Source organism: Scatophagus argus, chromosome 6 (genome assembly GCF_020382885.2).
Source record: "Scatophagus argus isolate fScaArg1 chromosome 6, fScaArg1.pri, whole genome shotgun sequence".
Lineage (NCBI taxonomy): Eukaryota > Metazoa > Chordata > Actinopteri > Scatophagidae > Scatophagus > Scatophagus argus.
This window is the reverse complement of record NC_058498.1, coordinates 24290990-24300768: the sequence shown is the minus strand read 5'-3', so window position 1 is coordinate 24300768 and position 9779 is coordinate 24290990. Positions and strand designations below refer to the sequence as shown.

At 39.3% G+C, this 9779-nt stretch overlaps 1 long non-coding RNA gene across 1 annotated transcript in view; it reads left to right on the top strand.

Moving 5' to 3' along the window:
- Positions 1-2764: 2764 nt before the first annotated feature.
- The window catches only part of LOC124060952, a 79753-nt gene continuing 72738 nt past the window's right edge, over positions 2765-9779 (top strand). Inside the window, exon 1 of the long non-coding RNA XR_006843658.1 lies at positions 2765-3268. This is a non-coding gene — a long non-coding RNA (uncharacterized LOC124060952). The remainder of the gene's footprint in view (positions 3269-9779) is intronic.

The window sequence follows — 9779 nt, the reverse complement described above, 5'->3', positions numbered from 1 at the left end:
TACAATACAGACTTCAGATTCTCTATGTATGTGCATTTTTTTAAATTAGTGGGCCAATGCACTGGAATGGGGCTGAATGCAAAGCCTATGGCTGATTTTCAAATTAAAAGCCTCAAAATCATTACAGAGCTAACAGAGCAACCCATAGAAATTAACATCAAATTGACCCGCTTGGTGAGGAGAAGTGTGTTCTGAGGTTTGGTAGAGATTGAATAAATGGTATACTAAAATCAACCTTCCTCATAGGAAGCACGGTCTAAAAAGACAGCTAACTTTGGAGAATTAGCATTTGGACATGTTTCAGATAGAACCTTCATTCAAAATGTAAAATGGACATAAACAGTTTTCACATATTGAGTCCCCATGTTCACACCATTTAATATTTTGACAGAGCAGCAGGTGAAGTTTAATCCTCCTCGTAGAAATCAATGTTAAACTGCTAAAATGCCTGAGGAAACACTCTGACATGCTCTGACACACATTCTTCATCCTACAACTCATAAAGAGTTGGTGTACTGTTCTCTTTATGTGTTCTACTTCCAAACCATTAACATAAATAAAAGGCCAGCCAAGCTCCTTTTCAAGAGCCAGGAAGAGAGCGCGCTTGCTACTTTAATGACTTCTCTCACAACAGGTTAAGTCAGGATGACACACTGAATTAGAGTGAAACTAGAAAAGAAAATACAAAATGTACTTGATAATCTGCTATGACAAAACAGGTAAGTATAAGCACTGACAGTAACATCCATCCATACACCCACTGACACAAGCTGCCAGCTGAAGCAGATACACCTGGTTTTTGGGTTAGGAGCATAGCAGGCCTCAGCAGCATTGGAGAAGACTGGGATCAAAGGCCTCACATTGATGATAGCGGACTCCTCTGTCACGAAGGTACAGGGCACTTCATGAGCCAGTTGAGTATGTCTGGTTTGCAGCAACATGGAGTCAAGAATTCTTGGGGGATTAGGATCTGGGCAGCAGGATTAGGATCTGGGCTTCAGGGTCAGTCTCTGGGATGTAAAGCACCACGGATCTCAAGTGAGCATGGGAGCGAGTGACCTCTGGTGAAGGGATTTCTGATTGTTGCTCATGATTTCATGAAATTCAATGAGTGGGGGTAAATCCAAACACACTTCACCATTCACTGCTTCGATCTGAAAACCTACTGCCTCTCTTCCAGTCATTTCAGTGGTTCCAGCACAGGTCCTCATCAGGTAAGGCGCAAGGCTGCCATGGATGTCAACAAGCTGAAAAAACTCAGATCTGGCCAGCAAGCGATTGCTTTGGTCGTCGAGGATGGCATACATCTTTACTGAATGTTCCTGCTGCCCTTGTGGGAAAACTCACACCAAACATATCTTTGCTTGAGATCATGCTGGAAGACCTTCACTGCAGACCTTGGTGCACCTGGCGGTTCCCTCTGGAGGTAGGAGGCTGTTCTTCCATGGCAGGAGACGATGCTGAAGAGATGGTAGTGTCTGGGTGCGTGGCTGTGCAGTGTTGATTACTCTCACACTCACTGCATTTCAGCTCCACTGGACATTCTCTGGCAACATGAGTAGTGGAACAGCACTTGAAACAACGTCTGTGTTCTTTTAGTAGTTTTTTACGTTTTGTTAGCGACTTTAGTCTGAAGGCCCTACATTTCTCCTGAGGATGAGATTTATCGTGAATTGGACAGTACTTGGATGGGTCAGTACTATTTTCCTTGTCTGCTGATAATATAGTAAATAATAATAACAAACACATCTTTAACAGTAAACTTGGTATTTTTTAACATATTAAACACTCAGGGCAGAGCAGTTGGACTTTATAATATTGAATCATATTCAGTCATGTTGATATCTACCATGTTTCCCAGTTTCACTTATTGGCTGGTACATGGGTGCTCATTTACCAGTGAACTCAAAGCCTTGTAAGCACATACATAATATATTATTACATAAAGAGGGATAAACAAGAGATAGCTAGGCTCCTTCGCACAAGCTTTGCAGTTCATACAGCTACAAAAACACTGAACACCACAAATATCATCCTGGACTTCAGGAAGAACAGACCAGATGTCACCGTCCTCTATATCACACGGTCTTAGATGTTCTCATCTCTGCTGATCTCTCATGGTTGGAGAACACCACAGCGATTATCATGAAGATGCAGCAGCGACCGCACATGTTTGACCTGCTGCCCTCTGACAGGTGTTACAGGAGTGTCAGATCAAATACACTTAAAACCATTATTTCACCAAAGCCATCACCCTTATTGAACTCACACATATACTGAGCAGTCACTCTTTTGAACACTCTGAAATAGCCCCCCATCCTTACACTGTGGGACACTATGACAGTTACAAATGTCATGCTCATCTACCTCATTTATTTAACCATACAGTATCATTATTATCTGTCTATTGCACAGCATTGCCTTGCACTGTATTTATTTATTTTTAATAATCTTAGTCTACCTACACTGTCATTGCACTATTCCACAGATTCATTGTGATTGTATATGTATTTTTTATTTTTTTTATCCTCATCTTATTGTATATAGTATCTTTCATGTTCTTACTGCTAGGTCTTTGTTTTGTACTTGAGAGCAAAGTAACCGTGTCAAAATTCCTTGTTTGTATACGCAAACTTGGCCAATAAAGCTGATTCTTATTTTCAACGAATTACACTATCTGCAGTTTACATCTACAATGTTTTAATTGATATATTATTTTGATGAATAGCATTCCAAAGAGTTGCTCCTCCTATGTCATTGTACACTAATTATAATGACAATAAAGATATTCTATTCTAATCAACACGGCCACTCCCATTAGGACATTAACGTGTAATGTGTAGGCCCTTTAAATGATGTATACGGCGCCACCTGGCCCCGCCCAGCGTAATGTATATAGGTGTTTGCGGAAGTGGGCGGAGGAGAGACGGTGATCAGGAAGCGTTCGAATGTGTGGCGCCAAGGGAGGCCGTGGGCTGCAGGCTGCAGGCTGCTGGGACCTCATCTGTTCGGGTCTGTAGCGGTATACGATCACTAGACTTAATGCAGATTGACAGAGGAACGCTTCCGGGACCCAAAGGAACTCTGAGGTCGGCCATCACAAGGATGCGTTGCCACCGAAGAGGACGCACAAGGTGGGAGTCGATACCTTGTTAGCAGAAGTCTGGACGCATGCGCACTTGATCCGCTAGTGTAGCGGGTAGTGACTCCGTCTTCAACTCCGAGGATTGGGGTTCAAATCCCGGACGCGCCGCCGCTTGATAGTCTGGTAAGATTGTTCTCTTTTTGACTTATTTCAGTTTTCGCTTTACAAGATGCACATGAAAAACACGTGTGTTAGGCAGGGTCCCGGCAATAGAGGCCCGGCGTGGGACATTGGCCCACTCAAAATTTCTTGTGAAATTTTCTATTAAGTTTTAATACGCTTCATTTGCTGGTTCAAAAACTATTTCAGAAGTTGTTCAGATTAAAGTGTGAAAAATGACAATGTGGCAAAAATGTTTTTTCCTCATTTGGACTTACTGACCTTACTTAAACTTATTTAAGCCATTATTTCAAACTTATTGCAGAGTCATGTTTAGGTAAATGTGACAATGGGGATCTTTTTTTTTTTCTTTAATTATTATTTCTTATTCACAAGAAAATAAACACTCTTTAACAGACCACCAAACACTGTGGTTCCCAAAACATTATAGATCACATCCCATCCCTCCATGACTATATATGTTTATATAAGTATGTTTAAAAAGATTAGATCTTATATATTCAAATATATATATATTTGAGGTGTGTACTGACATTGTTCCATGAATATCAGGCAATGTGGTGAATTTCTAGCTTATGTGCCGCTGCAACCTGTATAAGTGACTGTTCTAATCTGTTAACTTAGTAGACAATTTATACGGTCAGCAGACTTAGGGGGCCGCTCAAGGTCAGATCAGTCTATAAAAGATGATCGTCTTACAGATCATCTTGCAAGTTTATGTTTGTGCAGTGTTGGACATTATAAGCAGCAGTGTTCCTCAGAATTGAGGAGTTGGAGTGAGCATCCCTTATGCTCATGATGGCGATTAAGGATTTAACTGGAAAATAAGTCTTCAAATCTATCACTGATGCAGCCTGAGAACCTACTGGGAACAGCCATAACTGTTCTCAGTGGTGACACGATTCCTGCTCCTGCACTGGGCGGAACATTGCATAAACGTTTAGACTCTTTATATATAACCCTGACATGTCTGAATAGAGATCACATGGAAGATTTTATGTAATGGAGAAAAAGTCATTACTTTAACAGACAGAAGTCTCAAATTGTTCTAAGAAATTAGGCTTATTGTGCATATTTTAGTGTAACTATCTCCTCGGGGTAGTGGTTTCTAATACAGTTTAGTTTGTTTGTTAACAGCAAACCTATTTAAAAATTCAAATACAAAACTCTTCCTCATTTTCATGCTTCACTTTGGGAAAATATTTTAGATTTTGCGGACAAACGCACATGCACACATACATTTCAAAGTTCAGGAGTAGTTCACATCTTAAATTAACTGACCTGTGGACCTGCTGTCACCACCAGTATTAAAGCTTTTATTGCCCAAGCCATCAAAACTGATTATTGCCATATCACCTTCATGAAAGCTTTGACCCTGGAGCCACAGTGAATTCATATTGCTGTGCTCTACTTTATTTTGTCTGAATAAGTGCTCCCAATGGGCTACAGATTTTAGATTAAGGGTGTTTTCATGTGTGTAGTTTGGTTCATTTGTTTCGGAACAAGCCAAAAAAAAAAAAAAAGGATCTCCTCCAGACTTATTAAAAACAAATCAAGAACAGTACAATCAAACAGGTAACTGATTGGATAGGCAATCCTCCATCGTTAGGAATCAAATGAAACAGTGACAAAAGTTTATGTACCATTTTAATGCTTTTGATGAGTACTTAGTACTACTTAGTATGAGTATGTTCTTTTGGTGTCACAAAAATAACTGATTAGAAGCCTTATTAACATTATTAGACTGCAAATACATATCATGTTATGAATAAGGCTGACAGGTGGAGATACCAAGAAAACGAGGTGCCTTCCACAATAATAAGTCTGGGCTTATGACTGTGGGATCACTGTCACACACAATGTTTAATGGGCATGAGCTGACACACAGCTGGAGTCCAACAGTATCAACAGCTTTTGGCAGTTTTTGATTAATCACGAAAAATACTCCATATTATATATATCATACCGGTATTATATCCTGATTATCAAATGATTTGCATAAATATATACATTGCTTATGCAGATCAATTATCAGATTTCTTCCTGAACAAATCATCAGATGAAACCATGATAAAGTAACATACCTGCTATCATAAAACAATAAAATGATCCCTTTCTTGGTGATCTCGGCTTACTTGTTGTGTCCCTCTGTACGACTGCTGTTTTACATATGGCCAAACAAACCGAGTTTCTGCGATTACAGGTCAACGTTACTGCTAGAGACAGTCTTTGCTTACAGAGGTCACAAAAGTTGAAGTCAGATGCAAGAAGAAATACTTGTTCACGTAGAGTTGAGCGAAGGCAACTGTACTTGTGTGGCCCAGTGGATGTCACATGATTTGCAACTCTGACTGTCTAAGCCCAAATCATTTCTAAGCCTAGTCCTGTTTCTGGGGGTCTTAGCCATACACAACATAATAAACAGTGTAGAAGCCACCACGAGATCACCCCAGGTTTCTGGGTTTCAGGTTCAGTGTGGACGGTCTGGGCAGTTACCATCTGGGCAGTGCCCAACTGTGCTTAATTCCAGCTAAACTAAAAAATGTGTTTATCCTCTTTACTCACAAACATTTTACCACAGGTATATTTAAACAGCAATAATACTTTACTGTACATTTGCTGCAAGTTTACAGGCAACAACAGGCACAACAAATTCTCCAAAAGGCACCAACACCACAAACTGAAAAATCCAATTTCAACTACATACAGTTGCCATGAAGAAAATTATTTGGGTATTAGGCATTTTAATTGAGGGATTATTTAATTTTGTAGCCAACTTCAAGTGACTGCTGGAGGAACTGATTCATTTATTTATTTATTTTTCCTGTTGGCTTCACTTTTCACCGCTCAACAGATTTCAAACTCACCTTTGGTAACAATCCTAGGTGATGTGATGTGCTCGGGCCTGGAGAGACATTTTCCCAAATGTAATCATTACCAAATAAATGGCTGTAAAACATGAAGAAAATGTAGTGAACACTGTAAATACTTAGGATACTCAGAAACTTTGAATGTGTCAAAGAGTCATTCAGCCAGCTTGCTCTGAGAAGCAGAGTGACAGAGTTACTGTTACAGATATGAGATGTAGTTGAAAGCTCCAAAAATGTAGTAATTGTACCTTTAAATCTGTTATGTTATGCATAGTGTTTCCAAGGTCTAGAATGAACGTCCTTACTGAACAACATACTTCTGTTTTGTCAGTCATATGGGGACATTTTGTTAAATGTTCTTTATCACACACTGGTGGGAATATGTGACAACACTACGATCTACGGTTGCATAAAAGATTCTAAAGTCCACGTACTTAGGCTGTGATGCAGCAAAATTAAAGCAAAAAAGAGGAAAACTTTTATGAATATAAACAGTGTCCAGTTGCATGGAGACACCAGGACCAGCTGAGGTCCTTGGCTTTGCTTCCACGTTGGAAATGAGAAAAATCTCAGCCCATCGTTTGTTTTTACCAAAGCGATCACGTAAACGATTGTGTCAGTTAACGACACGGCACGTTTGCACCGTGTTTTAACTTTAACGTTTAAGCAAAACAACAGAACACAAGAGCAGCGTCACGCATGCAGCCGGCGTAAACTCACTTTTGCCGCAAAGCCAACAATGCATTGCGGTTTTCCCACTCCGCTACGTCACACTTTGGAGCCCTACAGCCTTCTAAGCCGGATGTCTCGCTTCGGCTTTATGAGTCGGTAGTTCGCCCATCGCCACAATATGGATTGAGTTTATGATAGATGACAAAGTGTGAGGCCACTTTAAAAACTGCTGCATGCAATAAAACAATCAACAGCTATTGTCTTAGACATTGAATTTTCTTCTGCAAACCTCAATCTGCATTGAAGTAAAATAAGTACAATCATAAATACATTTTGTATGAATATATATGCACATTACATCATTTGCAAATAATGTGAGATACAAGCATTATGTATGGCACATATGCAAAAAGTCAGACATATATGAGCTACATATAAGGCATTATGTATGACATATATGCATCTGACTATGGCATATATGTGGATATATATGTCATATATGACACACATATTTCCTATATATCCACATACATGCACATCATGGCATACATGCAACATATATTCTGCACATATTTGGATATATGTTCATTTATTTCCTTTCCATGTGGGGTGAAAGCTGAAACAAACCATAAGTGTGCATGTGTCTTCTGGGAATATTTAAACGTGTATTTCAGTGCCAGCATTAATCCTTGGTGATTTACAGTAGCTGTCAGCAGGTGGATCACACTGAAAGATAAACTCTTTCTACCTGCAGTTCTTCCAAACCTGTCTCTGGAGTGCAATAGGAAGATGTAGAGTCAGATAGAAATGCCAGATGCATTCACACCGCAAGCAAAGATATGAAATCTGATCTGATTATTTCTGTATGGCATCGTCAAAGATGTTTAGGATCAGAGAGTCATGTTGAAGTAAGTCACAGACAAAAAAACACCACTGAGCTCAAATTGAGATGTTTCATTATCTGATGGCATAAATGACTAAATAACAACTGGCTAAACAGACTGGCAATTTAAGGTCATTTGTAAGTTGTATAGGTTTTGTATTGGTGGTTGATCATTCAGTGTAAAATCTCTGAAACTAAAGTTCTCAAGTAGGAAAGCAGTGTCTTACCACCCTTTCTGCTTGAAAATTTCCAGTCATTTCATCTCTGACAACAGCCAGCATTACAAAGTGTGTTTGTGGCTTAAGGGTGTATGTTGCTCCTGTAACCACACTCATCAGTGATGTCACTGTAGATTGACATCACTGCTCCAAGGTGAGAAGTTTAAATGTGTTCCTTAAAAATAAACTAACTTTGCAATGAACAAGTGAGGCCTCATTTATAAAAAATGTTCTTAACTTTATACATGAATTTAGTCAGATCAAGATCATTTCCAACAGTGTGCTTATGTTGGATTCATGAAAGATGCTGAGCATAAAAAAAAAAACAAAAACAAACTTGCTTAAGTTTCTAATAATTCCATTTGTAACTTCGACACCTGTGATCTACAAATCTCATATCAACATAAAGTGACAGTACCTACGTTGTGATTTCTCCTTCCATAATACCATCACAAATGATGGTTTAGGCAGGAATAGCCACAGACCAAAAGAGAGAATCAGAGTTTTTAGAACACAAGCTCATGTTTATGATGGAGGAGTCTGACAAAGCCAAACACATAGCTTGGGAGCGTGTCTCCACTCTAGTGAAGGAACTGTGGCTGATATTAAAAAGAAATGGTCTGGAAATTAATACCTCACCTCTTTAAGCGATCATTCCTCTCACAGCGTTCATAAAGCTCCTGCAAAGTTCACTGTCGGCTTTGACGCATATGAACCTAAATATTCATATACAACCAGCAGGAGAATCACTTACGTCAAGTTGAGACTTAGACTGTTTAGAGATGTCCATGTAAACAATTTATTAATAATTTGTTTATTAATAACCACTCTCACAGGGTTTTCCACTAAAGGCATAATCAAAACTGAGTGTAAGTATGTTTTCTAAATGAGGCCCCTGTTTCTGACTGACATCTACAGACAAACTCTGTAGAGGAACACTCTATTATGGGCTGACACTCCTGTCACATCATTAACCTGCTGCCTGCCATTTATTTTGCTCACACCTCTGTGTAGAATTCATATATGAATAACCAGATTATTTTTACGTTCATCTTCTATATTTTTAAAAACACTCTGACATGATCATTAGCTACAGGTTTGCATTAGCCATTAAGTAGTAGGATTAACAAAAGTTAGTGCATAGCAAACAATGGTCTGATATTAAAGTACATTCTGAGCTGAACCACAGGATCTAGATTGGCAACAGTCGGCATAGATTTGGGAGTGTGTGATGACTGGCAGAATATAAACACAGCAGTCACTTTCAGTTAATTGTATGACAGCAAGCAGCAGTGACAGATGTGAGCAGATCGATTCATTTGTGACATTTTGCAGGTGAAGCACAGTTCTAAAGTGCATCTGCATTTCATTAGCCACGCCTTCACTCCAAGATCCACCTGTGGGCTCAAATGTGTTTCCCCTCTGAGAGAAGTTATTACAGTTAGACTCCACTCCCTGCTGTATCTTTATGGGGAGTACTCAGAACATACTCAATAATATGTATACATTTCCCTAAAACTCTGCCCAATGTTTGCATCATTCATAAAATTTAATATAGTAAAACATTCATTAATGCAAAGGCCACTGTTTGGCCACTATTTGGTACATTTTGGAAGAAGATAGTGGATGCTCGCCTTTAAGGGGAAGGCTATGCTGCCATTTCCAAGCATTTCACAGCATCTAGAACAGTTGTATGTTGCAGCATTGCAAACCACAAAGAGACAAATTCTGTTAAAAACAAACCTAAGTCCAAGATCTCAAAAACTTTGGAGAGGAAAATAGTTACAGATGTCAACAAGAATCCCAGGATCTCTGCCAAGATGATTGTTGCTGAACTGGCCTCTTCTGGACTTGATGTTTCAAGGGAGACT